A 22,206-nucleotide genomic window follows, 5' to 3' on the forward strand; every position below is an offset into this window, starting at 1 on the left:
TTAAATGATTATAAAAAAAAACTGTGACTAAGGATTTTTAATTTTTTTCATCTGCCTTTGAAACAATATACTAGGAGCCTTGTACTAAATTTTCAAGTTTTTTTAACCAACCAATAAAATTATATTGATATTTATAGAAAAAAAATTAAAAAAATTGAAAACTGACAATGTCCGTAAACAGTTCAAAAAGAGTCGAATTATTTTCAAAATTTTACCGTGTATAGAAAATGAAAATATAAATAACCTGTGAAAATTTCATATATCTACGGCCATTTGTTTTAGAGTTACACCAAAAACCAAAATCGATTTTGCGTAAAAATTCCCGTTTTTCCTTAATTTTTATTTTGTTTTCAACTACTGGGAAAACTACTGGGAAATTTTTACTTTTGATCCCCCAAAGTACCAACTAGATTCACTTTCCAATCAGAAAAGTTGCTGTTGAAGAAAATCGAAGCAGTTTTACTGTTCTAAAAGGTGATGACAGACACAAAAAAAAAATTTTAAAAAAAACACACATCATTGTAAAATCAATACATTCATCGTTCCACTCAGAATCTAATATACGTCGGTTTTCAGCAAATATATTCTTGAATCGAGAAAAACATCATAATCAAGGGATTTACGTAGGATATAGCGTTAAGTATTATCATTAATAACTTAATAGGTACTATATTTATTTTCGTTAATATGTATTATATTTTAGAAAAATGCTAAAATATGCATACAAATTTAAAATGGTCCAAATATGCAAAAATATGCAACATATTTTAAATTGTTTTAGTTTATTTAGGTTTAGTAAATTAGCAAATAAATGTATATTGTAACAAAAGTTGGCTAGTGTTTTTACGATTAAAAGGGAATATGTTTTCTAGTTTAATATTTATATGATACAGGATGGCTGGTGCTCATTATCCCAAGCATGCTCACACCTTTTTCCTTTCTATAATGTAGTTATTCAAAATCTGATTTTTGGAATCTTTAAATATAATTATTGACCATATTTCCAAACTCTTGTATTTTTGTAACCTGTGGTGACACAAACTTCCGTTTTTCAAATGAGAACCAATTTTTACTATAAAATTATTTAATGATGTACACAATTCTAAAATTGTATGAGTAGTTTCTTAGCTACTAAAATGATCGTACTAAATAATAAGGATAAATTAAAATATTCCTTAAAAATTGTTTTTACAAAAATATAATTGATTCCATAGTGTTAATAATAATTGGGCGATTTTTACAAATTATTAATATTGATGGATTAATATAAACGACTAAACCTGTCATATCAGATTAGGCATTAGGCATGAACTCAAGGTTAAATAACACAAAAAAAAAACTCCTTTGAATTTTTCAATTTTTATTCTAATTCGTCAACATTTTCAGAAAATTATCCACTGTACAGTTTAAACTATAAAATTCCTTTGAAATTCTTTAATTTCCCTTCTTTATTAATAAAAATTCAATATTTTATGAAAAAAAAATTTCACTTATGGTCCATAAGTATAATACAAAAACAATTTTAAAAAGTAGCTTAAAGAAAAATGTATTAAAACTCCGATAATTGTCTTGCGTAGAGAGCATAATTAAATGTCCTCACTAGTTTTTGTCTAATTTTAAATAATACATTTTAATATGTATGTATTGCCATCATAAAAATTGTATTAATTTTTTTGTTATCAAAAAATTAAAAATTACTCAAAAGAACGAGTAGGTAGTGACTGCAAATTCTCTAAGCGTGCCTCTTTACAGTCCTTGAAGCGCACTCTAGCAGGAAACGCAATAAATAGTAATTCCATTAAAAAATCTACATACAGATAGCGTAAAACATATTTTATTTAAATTCGAAAACTGTGAAATGTGTACGAAGAATATACTTCGTATATACACGTATTTACACATATAGGTTTGGTAAAAAAAAAATAGAAACTTGCTTTTTTACTAAATATTATTTTCCAAATATAATAGGTAATGTAAACCTGTTTTCTTCCATTATTTTTGTAAATTTATTGAACTTTAAGCCTCATTACAAGTATTAGCTTGCAATGGTGAGCAGCCTTTAAAAAGTATTAATTTTTTTTGCGTGTATATTTGATTGGTTGTGAAATAAACTATTATTAATATTATTATCAGTATAAGGAGTTGATTACATTTATAACCTTGCGTAAATTATAAAAAAATCATATAAATTGAAAACTCCCTAAATGGACTGAGCAATTTGCCACTCCTCTGGGAAACAGAGTATACCACTAAATACCCACTAAATATGTGCCTGTTTACATCTTAAAAGCAAATGAATTAAAAAATAAAAAATATAAAGTAGAATATCTTAAAACATTTATTTTTTAAATTATTGGTATTAAATATAATTGCTACCATTTCAAAATTCAAAGTTGATACACGGTTATTTTATAAAGAACAAAGAATATTTTTAAAATATTAATTATTTGTAGATAACATCAGTTTGAACATTTCAAAAAAAAAATTTTTAAAAATTTAAACTTTTCGAAATAACAATGTGTGTAATGTTAAAATATGGATCATCCTGTATATTTTATAACTGAATAACAACAACTGCCAAAGTTCTAAACAAGTGCGTATTGCATCAACACATTATTTACAAACACAATTCTCAAATCGTAAGAAAATAATATAAATTCTTGTAAACAAAATGTGTCTTAAACATGGCTTGGAATTTTTATGATTTTTTCGGTTTCAGTTCCATTTCGGTTCTTCTTCTTCTTCAAAAAAAAAAAACTGGTGCCGGTTTCAGTTCAGGTTCTTAAAATTACAGAATTAAAGTTTAGGTTCTGGAACTGGTAAATACGGGTATTTAGGAGAATACACTCAGTAAAACACTCAATAACACTCAGTGATATCTATCAAAAGTGGTTTTATTTAAATAATATCTTAGAATTTTGAATGATGTTACCAAGTGATCATTGATCATCGTTGTAGATGTTTATAGCAATTTTGTTTGTTTTTCAAACACTTGAGAATTGATGAGCTCTGCCTTGATATATTTTCGTAAATTCTATGTTCTTGAAAATGCATCTTCGCTTAATAGGAAGTTGTTACATAATTTTTTATTGAAAAAGATATTGAAATAAATGGTTAATACGCAATAGAATCCAATCCAAACAGCCTTTAGATCCTTTATAAACTCACTCTCTAGTTATGAATCTGTTGTTAGGTAGCAGTTTGAAGTCACTTTGAACACTTTTAATTACTGAAATTTGTATCAGAATTATGGAATACATAAAATGTTTGTGATGTCTTCTTTGAACTCAGTAATGTAAAAGCAGTCCATATTATCCAGTAATAGCTAATAAGGTCGTATTTGAACATTTTGTAACCCATAATAGGCCAATGCAACATATTCCCCAACAGTACAAAACAAAGACAAAGTTATTTCTTAAAATGTAAGGCTTAATTATTTCCATAGAAAATTGAGCCAACTAGATATAATTCATAAGTAGTTAAGCCTTTTAAAATGTTAAAACGAAGACCAAACGCAAAAATAGATTAATTTACCTTCAGAAAATTAATTCAATAAAAATAAATTAAAAACAACAAAAACTATATTATTATTTTGAAAACATTTATTAGTTTGGCGGGGTACGTTCAGTTACAAGGTTGGAGACCCCTAAAATCACTACTGCAGGGGGAGCTAGATTCACACACAAGTTTTCCTGGCACATATTGAAGTTTTTATTTCACTAGAGCCTAAACTAACTTGGTGCTGAGTTGTATTGATGGGTTTAAGAGACATTTGTTTCACAATTATTGACTTACCGATTCAATATATTGTATGTTAGCCAGTAATATATTTATTCAATTGTTAATTGTTATTGCGTCAATTGTATTATTATTATATAAAAGAACTGCAGTGTTGAGTAATATTTTCATTTTACTATCATCATTGGTCGGGTTAGTAGTTAATCGTACAAAATAAAATGTCAATATTTTTTATAACAATAATGTTAACATTATTTTTATGTTGTGCGAGTGGGCCAACCAATGATGATAGATTATGGACTGAATTAAAGGATCAATTTTAGATATCCATTAGACAATCCGTTTTAGGTAAATTAGTATTAAATACTAATTTACCTAAAACGGATTGATCCTTTAATTCAGTCCATAATTTATCATCATTGGTTGGCCCACTCGCACAACATAAAAATAATGTTAACATTATTGTTATAAAAAATATTGACATTTTATTTTGTACGAATAACCACTAACCCGACCAATGATGATAGTAAAATGAAAATATTACTCAACACTGCAGTTCTTTTATATAATAATAATACAATTGACGCAATAACAATTAACAATTGAATTATTTATTACTGGCTAACATACAATATATTGAATCGGTAAGTCAATAATTGTGAAACAAATGTTTCTTAAACCTAATAGTAAGTGTAAAATATAGTTTGATAGTTTTAATTCAACATATATTTTATTATTTATATTGTTATGTTTTATTGCCATCTCATTTTGTTTTTTTATTTTTGAGATTCCATCATTAATAAGTACATGTAATATTAAATATCAGAAGAATTCAATATTTCCTTCTAATATTGTCGATCCATGCTTTCCTACAAACGGATAAACTTTTAATTTTTTCCATCCTTATAACTTTATGGGTAAACCACTATAACATTTTGATTTTTAAATGGGAATCTATATAAAATATAATAAATTAATAATAAGACCATTTTTATATAAATTATAACTTTCAAGTTTTCATTTTTCTTTAATCCGTTGATGAAATATAGCTAATTGGTTGACACGAACACAATAGTTGAATGCTAATTGATCGTGGTCCGGTCGTAGTGTACGTTTAGCTGAGGTGATAATAGGAACAACACACTCACTTTAAAATATTATATATTAGACAAAAACAATACAATGTAGCCGAACGGTCATCATCGATGAGTTATACGTTAGACAATGTACTGTCGGTCCGACAGTAGGCTGAAAAATTGAGAGGCGACAATACTTTTCAACGCTGGTTCAAATTCTAATTACAATTTTTTACTTGAAGACTAATTAGTTTTTTTAGATAGTGGTTGTTGAATAAAAAATACTGATAAGTACTTAATATTATAAGTATTGATGTTGATAGTTTAAATTGTATAAATAACTAATTGATATGCATAAATATGTTAGTAGTTAATTGTCATCATTTAATTTATTATAATATAAATAATCCGTTGTTGATTTACCTTAAATTTAAAAACTAAATTATTTTATAACTTTGTAACAGATACATTAAGTGATGCAGGATTCGACGGTATGTAGTACTGCAAACAGATAAAAGTTAAAAAATGATTTATAAATATTAATTATTATAGCATAAAATAGTTTTGGTCGACTACTCGACTTAGCATATTTTTTTCTTTCTTATAAATACATCATACGAGTACTCGCCTTGAATCGAGTATTCTTTTTACTATTAGTAAAATTAAAAATTGAAAATATTACAAATAGTATTTTATTGAAAAGTAAATGTTAAAACTATAAATAACTAAAAGAACCCAAATTGTAGTACAATTTAAAACACCCAAGTCCCAAGCCATTGTGACATACATCATACACCTAGTTGTAGAGCCATTTTTCGAATACTTTTAATTTGTCAAGTACTCGACTTTTTCGAGTACCCGAATTTTGAACTCCACGTGACTCGAAAGAATTTAAACTCAACTTGAAATGGAAAAACAATACTCGTCCAACCCTAGATATAGTATGTACTTATCGTAGGCACAAACCGAAGTGGTTTTATTATATTGTGTAGACTCGAGTCACCACGTTCATATTAAAGTGTATACGCCATGCACCGAATTTTTTTATTATTACTTGTAAGCCATAAAGGTTTCACTTATTGCTAATTGTATTAAGTTAGTGGTGAAAATAAAAATTGAACTTCAAATCTGTAAATACCACGAATTTAATTAATGCTCAAGAGGCTTGCAAATGACCTTTTTTTGTTCAAAAAAATAACTCACGGGAAAATCTCTCCTCGTAAAACGACCTGATTTCGATAATTGTTTGAAAGAGAAACACTTCTTACAGGGCGTATTGTACTTAAATATTTCTAAACAATAAGATAGGATTTTGATCATGACCAATTTTCACAAGCTTTTGTTATTCATATTATGTTTGATTTAAGCAACACAGTATATTACTGGTATTGTGTTGGTATTCCTGTGCAGATCCAGTTATCTGATTAACTATCAGTTTTTTTGTACAAATGTTTGTTGTTTATTTTCCGGAATCTCTCACTAAAAATATATCGGAGGCCCTCATTGATTTCCACAAGTGTAACTGGTTGAGGTTATTGTTCCACGATTATTTTATGTATGGACTTGGGTGTTAGCTAATTGGTTATAAATTGTATTATAATATTATAATTTTGATAAAAGTTTCGTCTATTGAATTGGCCGTTTGTCATCTGGTTATTATCTGTGGTACAATTGTAATTCGGAAAAAAGTTTGATCTTGGATTATTTTAATAATATTAATTTGGATTATTAAACATAAGTGGTTGGTAGGGTTGATTTCTATTATAAATCGTGACACAATTTAAAAAAAAACATAATAATCTAATTGATTCATTTTTAATATAGAATGTATTACTATTTTCAACATAATATAAACACTTACCTAATAATGCGTTACTCAATAATTCTTTAGGTACAAAAAATGATTATCGTAGGACATATCAAGGCAATAATCGTAAGTACATAATAGTCTTCATGGGTACAAACGCTTTACACATAAAATATGTACAAGACTAAACAGTTAAGTAACTATTAACTAAATTACACGGAGTATTACTTTTTTTCCATGTTATGAAGTTACTTATTTCTAGTTATGAGTAAATTAATTGTACTGCTACGTTAAGTGTTATGTATTCCTATAACCACAGAGTTTAAATTAAATTTTATTAAAAAAAAAAAAAATAATCCGAAGAACCGAATATTATATATATAAATATAATAAGTGAACGCAAAAACGACGTCTTTTCCATTTCGGATACAGAACATCCCTACGCTTGAAAAAATATTAAATTTAAATACATGAAAATAGAAAGAAATGAAATTAATAACGATATAGACAATTCCTTAAATCAGTTCTGACCCCTTCTTTTTTGCAAAACATTTATGATAATAGTGATGACTAATAAATATATGTGATGAATGATGATGAATGTCGATTCCCGGCTAAGTGACGATATAAAAAAAAATATTTAATGTACATAGCCTGATGACTTAAAAAACGTACATAATATAAAAAATATGCGGCCTGTATAGGTACAAAAAAAGTAACAAAATGTATGTACTATATAACCTACTGGCTCAAAAACAATGTAATGACAATTAAAAATATGGGGCTCCTCAGCCGATTACCTGAGAGCTGGATGGATTACCCCTCCCTTCTGATTATTATCGTTTCTATAAAGCATGTTATTCGAGCTTGTCAAATTTTTAATTGACTTTTATGATTTTTTAAAACCTCCGATTCTCTTGTTAATTTTCTACTTCACAATTTATTTTATTTGCGGATCTCAAAATATTTGTTAGTTCGAGTTTCTCTTAAATTTTTTAATGCTTGTATAATTGATGTATTATCGGCTAACCTTATTAAATGAAAAGTTGGGTAATCCTTTTAATATAATATGTCTACATATTTAAATATTTCTTCTTCACTCATATTCTTATTTATTATATTACATATCCCTATATTATATAAAGTATAAACTAAAAGTTTTATATATTATGTTTCTCCTTTTTCTAGCTTAAGATTTTGAAATCTTGCCATTAGTAAATGCTAATTTCCTACCATTGCAAATTCCGTTATTCATTCATTTTTTACTTCGGTCCATGTTATATTTTCGTTTTTTAATTTTAAATGTTTAAAAAAATCTCCCCCTGAGTCATTAAGATTAATTGTAAAATAATTAATTTTTAGTTGTCCTCCCACTCGTTCCCAAATTAATTCAATTTTTTGTGTAAATTTATCCAAGTCCTCGTTTTCTTTCCCTGAGAAAATATCAACTTTGTGCATTACTTGGTTAAAGGGCAACTTTATACTTAGCTTTTTTATTTATCGTTTTCCAATTTTATTATCTTAAATTATCTTAAGTTTCTTTCTATTCACTCAAATTATTTTTTGGTTTTCTACCTTTAAATGTATAGGATCTATTGTCGACCTTACACCTATTTAGTGTCATTTTGGACCACTAAGTAAACAAATACACAAAAATTATTTTATTTTATTATGTTGGATTCCATTATTTATTTATTTATTGATATGAAACGGGACAAGCCCAATACCAGGATTGATATTAATCTTAAAACATACCTAACTGTATAAAATACAAATTAAAATATTGGACATGGTGAACATAACATAAATTATTGGTTTAGTCCTCCAATAGAAACGATGGATCTTTGTTCTCTAATCTCATCATGCGTAGTATATTACTGTTTCGCAAATAATTCACAGAACAAAAAAAAAAAAAAGGGAAGACACTACGATAGTTAAAAATCGGGATTCTAAAATTAACCCTTTATTAAAAGAACTGGCGAGTCAATTCGACCATCTATGGGTTTTCCCAAGAATGATAAGTTTATTTGAAATCTCCTAAGAACCAGTGTGGGCAAGCCCAAGTGACAAAGTACATGCCCGTCAAGTTGGCACCGGCACAATATGCTAGGAATGTAATTCTGTTATCAAATAATTGATAGGAATTTGCTAGATTTTGCTAGGCCATTTTCAGAATTTGCTAGGGTCCCATTTAAATGTAAGTCAAAATACAAATGTGCTGGTGCCAACTTGACACAGCACCGGCACATTGTCCGATTGGCTCGAGAGTGGTACCGAAATATTGCTATTGTTTCGCTAGATTTTGATAGGTCATTTTCGGAATAGCAAATTAATTTCAAATTTTTCCAAAAACCCCGAAGTCTCTAACTCAAATTGGTGGGGGGGGGGGTTACTCTGAAGTTGACCCCCCTAACACACAAGTTTTTTCTGGAAAAACTAAAGATATGCAAATTCTGAAAACGATGTAGCAAATTATAGCAAATTAATCGCAAAATCATGCAAAAGTATTGGGTCTGTAACTTGAAGTGGGGGGGGGGGCAACTTCACGTACATTAATAATTCCCAACAATGCTTATGGGAGAATGCTTAAAATTATGTACAAATACAAAAGTATGTATTACAAATTTGCTGAAACATTGTTTCCTAGGAATCTTCAAATACTGATATTATTTTTGTTTCAGGCTATAAGAATACAATGAGATGATTAGTTAGGTTTCAGGTAGAGAACAACATTTATGATTGAATTTATTTAAACATTTGTCACGATATACCTAGATACCCGCTGCAAAACGTAGGTTTGAAGAAAACTTTTTATAAATTAGGTATAATTTATAGTACGTAAACTGTTTTTAATTATCCAAGGTTGGGCATTTTTTTTGTTTTTTTATGCTCGTTAAGCTAAAATAATATTGGAAAATTGTATGTCATGTTTTAAGTTAAATGTTACCTTTATTTTTTTTTTNAACTTAAAACATGACATACAATTTTCCAATATTATTTTAGCTTAACGAGCATAAAAAAACAAAAAAAATGCCCAACCTTGGATAATTAAAAACAGTTTACGTACTATAAATTATACCTAATTTATAAAAAGTTTTCTTCAAACCTACGTTTTGCAGCGGGTATCTAGGTATATCGTGACAAATGTTTAAATAAATTCAATCATAAATGTTGTTCTCTATCTGAAACCTAACTAATCATCTCATTGTATTCTTATAGCCTGAAACAAAAATAATATCAGTATTTGAAGATTCCTAGGAAACAATGTTTCAGCAAATTTGTAATACATACTTTTGTATTTGTACATAATTTTAAGCATTCTCCCATAAGCATTGTTGGGAATTATTAATGTACGTGAAGTTGCCCCCCCCCACTTCAAGTTACAGACCCAATACTTTTGCATGATTTTGCGATTAATTTGCTATAATTTGCTACATCGTTTTCAGAATTTGCATATCTTTAGTTTTTCCAGAAAAAACTTGTGTGTTAGGGGGGTCAACTTCAGAGTAACCCCCCCCCCCACCAATTTGAGTTAGAGACTTCGGGGTTTTTGGAAAAATTTGAAATTAATTTGCTATTCCGAAAATGACCTATCAAAATCTAGCGAAACAATAGCAATATTTCGGTACCACTCTCGAGCCGATCGGACAATATGCCGGTGCTGTGTCAAGTTGGCACCAGCACATTTGTATTTTGACTTACACTTAAATGGGACCCTAGCAAATTCTGAAAATGGCCTAGCAAAATCTAGCAAATTCCAGCAATTGTTTGATAACAGAATTACAGTCCTAGCATATTGTGCCGGTGCCAACTTGACGGACATACAAAGTACTGGGTTGTAGTCATGAGGTTTACAATCAATTGATAACCGGAGAGATACACACTTCAGAAACTTGCGTTGGACTCGTTCAAGTTCATTGATTAAAGTATTAAAGTATAATAAGTACTTATCACTTACGGCAATTATTTATTATAGATACATTTACTTTACACTATAGAACTTTTATTAAATTACTATTTTATTTATTAGCTTTACAAATACTATAATTATTAATTTTATACGAAAAAAGTAACTGAATTTTCACTAAGTTTAGTTAATTTAACTTGTAATTTTACTAATATTTGTCTAAATTAGCTTAACTATTAACGGATTTAAAAGAAATAGTAAACTTGCCCAGCATTGGCCAAGTATGATAAGTTAATATTATAATAATATGTATGTTTGAGTTATTCTACAAGTATATTATACAACACAAACAAAAGTTAAATTTTATGCAAACATATATTATAGAGATATAATAAAATATAGGGACTATAGGCACTTGAAATAATCGGCACTGTTATATATATTAGGTATATATAATATTCGCACTGTACATAATAATTACAACTATAATGTAATATTAAGTTATTTAGCTATATAATATACTATCTACATATTAGGTACCTAATAATAAGTTTATCGTTATAAAATATCAAATCTGTTTTTATTTAAAAAAAAAAATGTTGGTTAATAACCTTTGTAGTGGAAGCTTGTAAACTTTAAAATAAAAAATAAAAACATAACAATGTACCTAATAGAATTTCGTTTAGTAAAAAAAATATACAATCGAATAAAAATGCACACAAAGAAGATTACAACAAATAGTTTAGATTATGATAAGAAATATTAATATACATGTCTTACTTAAGAGGACGCCCCACCCGCATGCGTTGTCTCCGTCTTACAAACGAGTAACATACCAAATTTACGCTCAGCAGTTCAAGTTTTATGCCGTTAGCTTAAAAATTAGAGTGAATATAACATTATAACCTATTATGAAACTTGATGGTAAGAACTTTATCCGTGTTTTGTTGGAAGTTTTTTTACGATACTTCAGTTTTTAAGCGAGGTATGCTTGTATAATAAATGTAAATTAAAAATGCTCATAACTCACTTAAAAACTGAATTATTGTAAAAAAACTTCCAACAAAACACAGATAAAGTTCTCACCATCAAGTTTCATAATAGGTTAATTCACTCTAATTTCTAAGCTAACGGCATACAACTTGAACTGCTGAGCGTAAATTTGGTATGTTACTCGTTTGTAAGACGGAGACAACGCATGCGGGTGTGGCGTCCTCTTAACTGTATTATCTTGTTCCAGCTGATGCACTTGATTACATTGTATTTTTAAATGCAACGAGTAAGCACATTATATCATAATTATTTAAAACAAACATAGATTATGGGTTAAGCTCAGATATTATTATACTTTTCAAATACTTTCTTTTGGAACATCATTTGTACAGTCAAGTAAAAAAATTGTTTTTTTTTCGTAGTTTGAAGGGGGGAGGGCGATAAGTGGAAAAAAAATAAAAAATATTATACATTTTTTATAATCTGTCGTCGCCTTTTGGGATAGGTAGTTAAAATGTAAGTTGTTGTTAACGGAAATTTAAAAAAAAGTAAATCCAGAGTAATTTTTGATGAGCGTTTGAATTTAAAATTTTCTCAAAATTCGTAAGAATCACTAACATTTTAAAATTATTTTGAGTAAGGAAATCATAAAATTTTTATTTTTATGTTTAAGATTTTAAAATGAAATGCATGATTCCTTATAAGTTTTTCTACCTATATGAAAAAATTTATAATTGAAAATTAAATTTTTAAGTGCTTCTGAAGTTGACATTTTTAGAATATTGGATATTCACAAGATTTTTCATGTAGCAATTTTCTAATTTTGTTGTGATTCAAAATCGAAAAACTGTAGGAACTTGAAATTTACACCATGTGTTTGTTTTATCAGCTCATAAACTTGATTAGGTTATTGATAATTTTCAAAGTATTTTAACTCATTTGAGATGTTTACGGACACTTTCAATTTTCAATTTTCTTAGTTTTTTTTCTATAAACGTCAATAAAATTGTGTTTTTCGGGTTAAAAACTTTAAAATGTAATACAAGACTTCTTATATATTCTTATAACATCACATGAAAAATATTTCAGGCATTTAAAGTTCGCCTAATGTATTAAATTATTTTGTATTTAAATATTTATAAATGTTCAATTTTTATACCTAAGGCTTAAACATTTTTAAAAAAGTTGCACACAAGTAGTCAATTCTGTAACTAAAAAATAGACAAACACAGTTTTTTTTAAAATTTATTTTATATTCAAATTTGGACGAAATTACATTTTATTAAATAATCAAGAATAATGAATGATTCAAGTTATTTTTTTGTAATTTAAAAATAATTTTCGTGGCTACTTGAAACTTTAAGAGTATACTTTTATATTTTATACATACAACAGCTTTTAAAATGTAATTTTTTGTGGCAATAATTAATTTATTCTACTGTAAATTGTAATAATAATACCTAATGTTTAATAGTAAAATAAATTACAATCACAATAATATCAATAATATTTAGTTTAAGTAGCTTAAACTTACTTTAATCAATACATCTAATAAATGAATGAACACAGTTTTTTTTTAAAGATATTTTTAAGTTCAAATTTGGCGGAAATTAAAAATTCAAATTTTAGTTATTTTGTTGTAATTTAAAAATATTTTTTTTTAGATAGGTATTTTGTATTTAAATCTTTTAAAGTATTCAATTAACTATTTTAAAATTAATTCAACCTACTGTTTAACTATAGTGACGAATAGTTTAACAAATTACTTTAATACCTATAATGTCATAAAATATACTTAGTAATAATAGCTGACATATAACAATATCTTCATTCAGAATCAGAATCATTAAATAGTCATATTAGTTGACCAACATTTTATGAGGTACCACTCCTCACCACTCCACTCTTCTATAAGCTTTAAGTACTTGAACTACACTTTTAAAATATCCCATTTTAAGTTTCAAGGTACTCCAAAAAATATTTTATTTCGGAGTATGAAATTAAAAATTAAGTTGTTACTCAAAAATGAAAAACCATAAAGAAGTTAAAACTTTTTGAAACATTGAGTTCAGGCACATCAATAGATTTCATTGTATTATACATTATCAATTGTTTCATTTTGCAGATTTTAGTTCGAGTGATTTCTGGAAGTTATATGTATGCCCAAAATACTAGACTGTATCCTGGAAAATATGCACATTGGAGAAAAGTCCCGAGCGATCAGGATGACTAGCGTAGAAATAATTATTTGTTTGATGCTTTATGATTTAAAATCCAAAGAGTAATGTTTATATTAAAATTACATAAAAATATAATCATGCCATTGTTCTAAAATGATTTTGCTTTAATAGTCTTGAAAATTGTATAACTTTAATTTATTAATATTAACCAACTGCAGGTAACTAACTATTTTGAAATGTATACAATTTAAGTCAAGTTAATTAATTAAATACTCAAAGTGAGAAGAATATTAAATTTAGAAACATTAAATGTAATTTAATACATATACATAGTAACTCTTATAATGCTTTACTCTGTACGCAGCTAATCTGATAGTTGAAACCTTTAAAACTACTTTTAAAGTTTTGCTCATACAATAAAGAGCCAGTTAGAGGAAATTGCATTTTTTTTTTGTATTATAAATACAGTTACAAGTTTTCCAATTCAGGGGTCACTAGATCCCGAATGGATGACCACCGGGTTTTTTAGTGAAAAATCCTCGCCCCGTGGTCTTAACAACCATACTATCCCTTAGTATAATAAACCTACTAAACAACCCAGGCGAACGACGTCAGGTGTTGAAACCTTAACTCGATAAAAAAATATATAGTATATATAATTTGCAATCATGAGTACAAGTCGGGGAATTGATTAAAGGCAAAGAAAAAATTTAACGTAAGCATACGGAATTAAAACACGGGAAGATTTATATTCAATCACTAGTATCCGAAACGTTAAAACCTATATAATTAACCCGTTAAATAAGGTTCAACATTATACACCACCTCAATTTTTCTGAAAACAAACATTTCGAAGATTTTAATGACTCAAATGTCTGGTTGGAATGTATATAACTCTGATTATATATGTTATGTACATGAGTTAGTGTGTGTATTAAAACAAAGACAGTACAACTGTTTAATATATACACTCCAGTACTCCATATAATAGTAATCTACTAAAACGTTAAATAGGTTGCTTTAATTTTTGAGTAAAGAAATCAGATGCGTCTCCTTGAGGCTTCAAGACGATTCAAGTTAGAATTAACTTACCAACGTAGTTAAAGCCCCCCTAAAAATATTAAACAAACAATACCGTAATTTTGTACAGTTTGCAGAATTTTTTTCATTATTTTATATTCTTATATCCACAATTATATAAGTGTACTTAGTACATTACAAACATACTATTTACCAATTTATTATTTACGGTAACATTAAGGCACAATTCACAATAATATTATACTGTGTTTATATACCTAATATTGTACATATTTTGTACTAATTGGCCATCAATATTGAATAACATATTATACCGTTCTATTTATAGATGGGAAAAATATTATTTATTTTCTAATTTTTATTAATTCTCGAGAAGCGATAGCTTTTATAGGACTATCACTATAGCTGTTGCCTGTTTAAAACCTATCGTAAAGTTTATCGTGATTGAATGAATCGTATTCGTACATTGTAATGGTGTCGTACATACTACATTCGTATTCGTACCTTTACCGTAACCGTCGTATTGACCATTTTATTCTAAATTATATTTTACTTATTGTTTGATGTTCTTGGGAATACGTTTCTTTCGAGATTGTGATTTAGATTTTTAATAAATAATTTAGTTCAAATTGGTTTGAAATATTTAAATTTAAATCTTTTATTAATTATTCTTTTTTTTATGTTTGTAATTATTTATGTTGTTATGATAACGAGTCAACGAGAACAATTTCTCATGAGTGATTTATATAAAAATTAATTTTTGGGGGGTGAGGGGCAACGCCCCCTCGAGTCTGTTTGTCATCAAATATTTGAGCCCCCCTCAATATTTCACAAGAACTCCGCCTATGTCTAGTAGTCACCTACCGAAGATATATTTATTAAGACCGATGTGCCGATATTGGTAATATTTTAATTATATAAGTTTATAATTATTCAGTCAATACCGACATACGACATACCAAAAACAGTTTAATAGTGTCAATACCCAATGGATTTCTTGGAAGTCTGTAACTACACTGTTTCTATAGCATAAATATTCCATAAGAAAAATACAGAGAATTGGTCGAATAAAATAAATTAATATAATCATCGTGGTGCGATCTAGTAGCTAATATAATAAATAGAAAATTCCATTTTCATAAAATAATACGCGAGTAGATAGCGTGGCACATCTATTCAGAGTAAAAAATGCAGTGAATATTTTATAATTATACTAATATCATGGTATATTTACGTCCTACAAGTCGAAATAAGAATATATTGGCTCTTAATGTCTTGTGTATTGGACTATTTTGACTAATTGACATTTTCAACTTTCATATTTTTTTTCTATAAACATTAATAAAAATGTTATAACTTATAAGTAATTAAGTAATACAAGGTCTTCCATAAGTTCTGAGGGGAATTAATACTGATTGTCAGAATTATTCTTCTTATTATTAATTTTATATAGTACTAAATAGAGAAATACCGCTGTCAGTTGAAGTCTGGTTGTCGGTTGGCATTATATTGTATTTTATATGGTAATTATTTATGTTACATTGTATTTTATTATTTCTCAACCTGTTGTTTGAGAAAACAATATATTACACATGAATCAGGCTTCTTTACTACAGTAGTACAGTAAATAAGGAACCCCTAGCTACATTATATTTTAATATTTATATTGTTGTCAGTGAAGCTCGCATAGTAGTTGGCCGTCATTTTGTTGATTGGCAAAACATTTTTTTCATAAAAAAAAAATGTATTACGAATAACATCGTTTTTAACAGTCAAATAAAATAATTTATGCAGAATGATTCTTGTGAAATATTTTTTTTTTCAATCAACAGGTTTAAAAACAATAAAATACAATATAACATAATCAATATTTACCATATAAAATACCATATAATGCCAACCGACAGCCAGGCTTCAACTGATAGCGGGAGTTCGCTATCTATTAAAGTGCTATAAAGAAATCTATGTCAGTCCTGTACTCCTGAAATGTCCGTGGTTTTGTATTGTTATTTGGTGTTGTACGCGGCGCCGCCGCTGCCGTAACGACCATTTTGAATTGCTACGTTCATAAACGTGGCTATGCCCGACCGCTGATCACGTTCATGAAGTTGGCCTTCCTAAGTTCTGCAATTTTAACGAAATCTATACCATTATTTTGCAAGTTATTTGCGAGTATTTGCAAGGCAATTTAGAATTTGCAAGTCCAAACTTTCGTCTTAAAACCTAACTTACGAAGTTACCCCACCCAAGTTGTCATAGAACTGGGACGTTAGCTAATGATTAACGAGAATTTGCAAGTTCTTTTTTAGAATTCGCAAGTAACCTGGACGGCCATGGCCAGTAACAAATCTTAACTGAATAAAAAGTAGCAAATTGAATAAAAAAATCTAAATTAAATAAAAAAATAAAATTTGAATTAAAAATATCTAAATTGAATAAATTGAATAAAATATTGCCAACTTGAATAAAAAACAAACCAAGTTGTAAAACAAAATCTAAATTGAATAAAAATTTTTAATTTAAATTTTGGTTTTGATGTTTGTTTATTTGTCATTAATGTAAAATAATTCTATGTTACTCATATTATTATAGAACAAAAAAGTTTGATAGATTATACCTTTAATTTATTATTATACCATTTTATAATTCTCAAGTAAAAATTATAATCTAACTATAACAAAATAACACATAATAAGTGTACATTTGTTGAAGTTAATATCATGTTTCAATTATGATTTATAGAATAGGAATAAACAGCACATTTTTTAATAAATAAGAAAACCGTTTTACATGCTATAAGATTATACACATAGTATAAATAATTTTTCATTTGTTGTAGCAATTATTATACATTTTTGTCAGCTTAGACATAGTCAGATTAATTGTTGAGAAACTATAAATAGGTATAAATCAATTTCATTAATTAACTACCTAGGTAGTAAAATAACCCATATATTTTTGCATATTCTATGAATTTTTTCAATTTAAAGACCTTATATTTTCTTTTTTTAGTGCATATGATTAAAGCGTTATTATATATGACATAAAAGTCCTAATCATGTATGATCGTAATTAACATACTATATTGCTTACCACGAAATGGCATAATAAAAATTTATTACACCTATGGCCCAAGCTATACTTATTTCAGTATTTGACAAGTGACAACCCTTTGATTGTTCCTAATTCAGCTAAAAATCAGAATGATTCATAAACGTCATAGTAAGCACTTAGCCGATATTAGTTTCGTAAATACCGTTCATGACATGTGAGGTCGTCCATCATCGACAAAATATATATTTTATATTTTACATTTATTTGTATAACTTGTTGTACTAATTATTTATTAGATAGTATCATGTTATTATTACAATCTAAAGAATACAAATTAGTAAAAACTTACAAATAAATAATACATTTTAGATTCGAAGAAGGTATTAATTTTACAGTGATATGTGTTTTTATATTTATTTTTTTTTTTTTATTGTGTCTGTCATCATGGTTTCTTGAAAACCTTGAAAATGTAATTCAAAGGTTCCTTGTAAGTTGTTGTTATTAGAAATAAAAAAAAAACGAGAGTAAATACACAATAATTTTGTATGAGCGTTTAAACTTAGAATTTTGACAATATTCGTAAAAATCACGAAAATTAGCAAATTATATTTAGTTAAAAATTCATAAAAAAATTTCTTTTTATATCTAAGAATTAAAAATTTAATACAAAATTCTTTACAAATTTGTCTACTTTTATCAAACAAAAAATGTCTACCGGAAAGTCAAATTAAATTTTTGTAAGCGTTTGAAGTTGAAAGTTTAACAACATTGGATATTCACTCGATTTATCTTGTAGTGATTTTCTTATTTTGTTGTAATTAAAAAATGAATCACTGTAGAAACTTGAAATTTACACCAAATGTTTATTACACCAAATGTTTATTTTATCAATTCATATACTTGATGAAATTTTCAAAATATTTTAGCTCATTTTAAGCTGTTGAAGGACATTTTCAATTTTTCATTTTTTTTTTCAATTTTTTTCTATACATGTCAATACAATTTTATTGGTTGGGTCAAAAAGCATGGAAATTTAATACAAGACTCTTGATAACTTGTTACAATAGCAAATTGTATTGCCCAAGCTCCCTGCGCAATTACAAGAAATGGTAACCAAAATGCTGATCAAGGACGTAGATGACAGACCGTTCGTCAAAAATGTATATTGCGCAACCCTTATTTCTAGTAAAATTCTACTTAACTTAAGATAATAAATATAATACTTATATAGTATATACTATATACTACTTATATACTAAGCTAATACTTTAAATTTAATAAAGTTTTCGGAACAGTTTTTGTAGTGTATAGGTACAGGTAGCATTACATCTTCAAATTAGTTCATAATATAATTGGATATAATTATTAATTAGGTACTTGAATTATAATAGTTTTGTCACCTGTTTTTAAACGTTACGAAACAAAAATAAAAATGATAGTGTGGTTCGTAGTAAGTAGTTCTTATACATTTATTCCTACACATCATGCTAAAGTTTTTCATAGCGGAATCACCATATTATTTGATCGTTAATCCTCATTTCAAAATCTTTGTAATGATTTAAAAATAAAAATTCTATCAATTAAACATTATATCTAGTATATTATGTTATTACAATTAATATAATTATTATATTATGTCTTATAATACATGGAATGTTTTGTGTCTTTGAATAATTATTTGAATTATAGTTTAATGGCCAAATAGTCTGCCCACAATGGTCGTCTTTGTTTAACATTTCATAACAACATGTAGTACATTACAATAAATATTATAAAAAAATCAAATATATTGAGTACTTATAACTATTATATTATATATTTTTACGTTTTCTATTAACGTTTTTCGTATAAAGGAATTATTAACTAGCATTTGTTATCATAATTTTTTTTTATTAACTAACCCGCTGCAACGTAAGCTATTATGGGGTTAATTTAAGTAGGTTTATTGAGTGCGAGTATTATAGTGTGTGGGTGAGTACGGTAGGTTAAAATACGATTGTATATTTGGCGAGAATTTGTCATTAGAACTACCCGAGTTCAACTTATAACTAAAATCGTTTTATTTCTTATAAATTAGATATCTAGATATCTACTAAAAACTTTAATTTTCTTAAATATTTTCCAATTTTCAACTCTGAGGGTAGTTTGGTAAAAATAATTTACTGTTAAGTTTTGTAATAAATTATAATAATAATAAAAAAATGTATTAACAGTAAATTATTTTTACCAAACTACCCTCAAAGTTGAAAATTGGAAAATATTTAAGAAAATTAAAGTTTTTAGTAGATATCTAGATATCTAATTTATAAGAAATAAAACGATTTTAGTTATAAGTTGAAATTCAAAATATAATAACATTAATAACCATATACAAACCAAAAACATTTCGCCGTTATTTAAACTAGGTATAACTTTCTATTCTCAAGGAAATTTTCAAACTATTTTTTTTTCTACAATATTATTTCAATTAATATTTAAAATATTTAAATAGCTTACAATTTATAAAATTGTCAGTTTTAATAACTGAGGGTTGAAAATATAGTAAAAAAGTCACCTTACATTTTTCTCATTACAATAAAAACAATTGGATATTCACATAGAAATTAACGAGATGATTAATTTATTAAACGTAGGGATATGCCATGACATATTACATTATTATTTTATGTATGCAATAACATTTTCGAAATATTTTAAATAATTTCTAAATATTTATCCAACGAATCTATTTAATGCACTATATAATACATTCAAATTTTGTCAAATTATTCAACCTATGTTCATTGTTCATACTACGTCACTACGACCTAGCATATAACTATCAAAAAAATAAGTAAATCACTATTATACATAGTAATATAGACAATATATCTAGTAATACGCATTATTCAAGTATTGTAAATTCTATAACGCGTTTTTAGAATAATTATTAATGAGCACTGTAGAGGCTCTAGAGTGCTGCACAGGCTGTACTCGTCATTTTTTTTATGAAATCCCTCCAGATTAAAATTCTAGCTATGCCCTTGACTGTAGCTTACTCATTAATCACATGTGATATGAAACTCCAAGATGAGCGAATAGTGGTGATTGTTGATTATTTCTAGGTGTCTCAGAGCTCGGACTCTCTATAATAATATAATAAATCTAAATATTTTTTAAATATGAATACACTTTCTATAGATTTAAGATAAACAATTACCGCTATCATATGTTTGAATATTACATCAGTGTTTTATATACCTTTTAATAGATCTTGCAATGAAAGTGATAGGTTATTAAAATATTTTATTTGTTGGACATTTTCTGATGTAGATGGCTCTAGTAGTACCTATATTATAATGTACGTAGCCGTTGAATGCACGGGCGTAGGTATTTAACGTACTGTCAATTGTGGTGACTTGGAATTGCTAGGTGAAATTAAACGATTAGGTTTTTCTTTAAACATATCAGGTTATCTATGGGAGAAAATGATATAATTTAATTCTATCGCCATTAAAATTAAATTTACAATTGTTATCATAATAAATGTTATTATTAACCATGTGATTGGTCTCATCATTACCTCCAAAAAAAAAAAATAACCAAACATTTCGTATGATAACAGCGATTTTAACATTGCTCTTAAAAGTGCTTCAGATCTTGATGATTGAAGTTAATTTTAAAGGTTTATTTTACAGAAAAAAATTTAGGATGACTTGTAACACCAAAAATGCTAAATGATTACAAGCGTTATTATTTTAAGACTAAGAATATAAACTGATAAAAAAATTTGATGTCTTAATAATATCAATTGAATATCAATTATTGTTATTTAGTTATTTTTTTCTATTTAAAAAGTTTTTTATTTTGTTTTTATCATGTTATTGATATTATTTTTATTTTTTTAAAATTAAGTATGTATATAGTTAAAAAAAGGTAAAATGAACCTGTTTTTTTAAAAATATTTATTTAACATGTTCTTGTGTTAATTTATAAAATAAATATATTGTTACAAGTTAACTCTTTAAAATTTAATTTCACATTAAATTTTCAAAGCTGGTACAAGTCACCCAGAAATTGGGGTGACTTGTAAGTTGTAACACATTAACACGTACTTTTTTTGTAAGTCCAATTTTTGTCAAAAAACTAAACGAAAGATCTTATCCTATTCATGAGATGCATGAACAAATTTATGATTTTTTTGTAGCCCAGTGTGATTTTTTTTAAGCTCGTAAATAAATACACATTTAATCAATGTTCAAGAACATACTAAATTAAACACGTTGTACTTCTATGGATAATAGATAATCATAATATAGTCCATAATATAGTACATAATTTATATATAGGTATTAGAAATTAGGTACCTATATTCATAGACTCTATATTACGTGTAAGAAACTATAGCTTGCTATTTGATGTAAGTGATCA

General features: G+C 27.0%; 1 long non-coding RNA gene across 1 annotated transcript; it reads left to right on the plus strand.

Moving 5' to 3' along the window:
* Positions 1 to 3,816: 3,816 nt before the first annotated feature.
* On the plus strand, positions 3,817 to 14,139 carry LOC111028697. Its single transcript, XR_002603929.1, has 5 exons — positions 3,817 to 4,382; positions 5,279 to 5,305; positions 6,706 to 6,747; positions 11,769 to 11,807; positions 13,647 to 14,139. It is a non-coding gene; the product is annotated as an uncharacterized LOC111028697 (long non-coding RNA).
* Positions 14,140 to 22,206: the final 8,067 nt, after the last annotated feature.

This window comes from Myzus persicae, unplaced genomic scaffold (genome assembly GCF_001856785.1).
Source record: "Myzus persicae strain clone G006 unplaced genomic scaffold, MPER_G0061.0, whole genome shotgun sequence".
Taxonomy (NCBI): Eukaryota; Metazoa; Arthropoda; class Insecta; order Hemiptera; family Aphididae; genus Myzus; species Myzus persicae.